The sequence below is a fragment of the Triticum dicoccoides genome, chromosome 2B (genome assembly GCF_002162155.2).
Source record: "Triticum dicoccoides isolate Atlit2015 ecotype Zavitan chromosome 2B, WEW_v2.0, whole genome shotgun sequence".
Classification (NCBI taxonomy): domain Eukaryota; kingdom Viridiplantae; phylum Streptophyta; class Magnoliopsida; order Poales; family Poaceae; genus Triticum; species Triticum dicoccoides.
Genome location: NC_041383.1, coordinates 814,596,887 through 814,598,842, shown reverse-complemented (window position 1 = coordinate 814,598,842; position 1,956 = coordinate 814,596,887).

Genomic DNA, 1,956 nt, shown 5'->3' with positions numbered 1-1,956 from the left:
GCAGGAGTAGCTCATAGCAATTCATCATATAGCAGTAGCAGGAGCAGCTCATAGCAATTCATCATATAGCAGCAGCAGGAGCAACTTGTAGCAACTCATCATATAGCAGCAACTGCAGCTCATAGCAATTCATCATATAGCAGCAGCAGCTCATAGCAACTCATCATATAGCAGCAGCAGCTCATAGCAATTCATCATATAGCAGCAGCAGGAGCAGCTCATAGCAATGCATCGTATAGAAGCAACATAAGTAGCTCATAGCAATTCATCGTATAGTGGATCAGAATGAAAATTTGGCAAAAAATCAGAGGAGATCCTCACCTTGTTGGATGAGCTCATCCTTCAACAGCACCTCAAGGCCATGGCCTGGGAGGAGGGCAAGGGGAACAAGGTGCCTTCTGTCGCAGTGTGGCATCAGCTGTAGTTGTGCAGCGCCCGCCGGAGTAGTGCGTTGGATGAACCACAGTGGAGCAGCTGCTGGATACCATGAGAATGAGGGACGGCGCCAGAGGGAGGAGCAGCCAGGGAGATTTTCCCCTATCCGCCGGCCATGTAGCCTAGCTGGACATAGCATCGTCGAGGACCAGGCCAGATGGGACCAGTGGCGACGGCTCGCTGGAAGAACCCTAGTGCTGCAGGCAGGGGATCAAGGTAGAGGGAAAGGGGAGAGGAGATGCAAGCGGGCGGGGCAATGAATGCTTGCGTGTTTGTTTTTACTTGAGGGTCAGGTGTGACACGGGCGTCAGCAGTTGCATTTTGAGTGTAATATAGGCAGACAACAGAGTCATTTCACTATTCCCCTTCCTTTCAATTTTTAGTGAGGTTCTACTACCCGAAACACCCCCCTCCAAAGCAAAATTAGTTAAGCCCAAGCCCATAACTCAAAAATGACTTCTTTACATCTTTTATGGCTTATTTTGACAATATGCCCTGAAAAGGCGGAATTGAACTGGCCCTTAACCTGCAATTCAATTGTGCGTGCAATGATGAATCAGTCCTGCCTGCTATCTGTACATTTAGGCATCATCATACATCACGTAACCTAATACATGTGCATTCCATTGCAGAATCTGGAATATGCAATGTTTATGTTAGTTCATATGTTGCACATGTTGTTTAAATGCCCCTTAAATCTGGTAAGTCAAGTGATGGTCTTTAAGCCTCCTTCTTTGCTTCTTTTCTTGATATATAAGATTTGCTCGCACATCTGTTCAATTGCTTGTTTGCATCAGCTAGCCATACTAGGATAGTTTGCTTTGATTACTTGCTGTTCTTGACCTAACACTCTAACAGAGCTTCTCAACGATTTAAACACTAAGAGCTGCTGTAGTGGGGCCTTGTCTAACTCATAGGTGAGATAAAGGTTTGGCTGTACACTATAGTAGGCTATCCAAGATGGAGATCTAGCTCGAAGGTATGCCTAATTTTTACATAGTGCAGACATAGTAAATGCTCATTTCATTGTGTGCAAGTGCAAGAGATGCGACATGTTTCATTATGTGGTGTTGTTTTGTTATAATCTCATCCTTTTGTGTTCACAAACTGGAAAGTATGCATATTTATCTTCCAAGGAGACGAGTAACTAGTTTGTGTCACCTTGCAGAGGGGGTGCAATGAAGATAAGATTGAGAATTTCCAAGTACAAGATGTTAGAAAGGAGCCTTGCAAGAGAAGTAGGACCTGCGCCGAGCCTCTTCAACCTGCTAAGGTAAGTCACTGTATGCCACTCAACAGTTCAATTCCTTGTTTGTTTCAGGCATAGTTAATTTTCTCTTTTCAATTGCTTTATTTGTCTTCACTTAATGAGATGCCCAAATAATTATGCTTGATGTTCGGTACTTGTATCACTATTAGTTGACATAATTAAAGGCGTTACCATTTAATTACTCTGCTGAAGTGTGCCTGAAGCTTTGAAGTCTATTAACCAACTATTATTGCATGAGGCTCACAATCTAG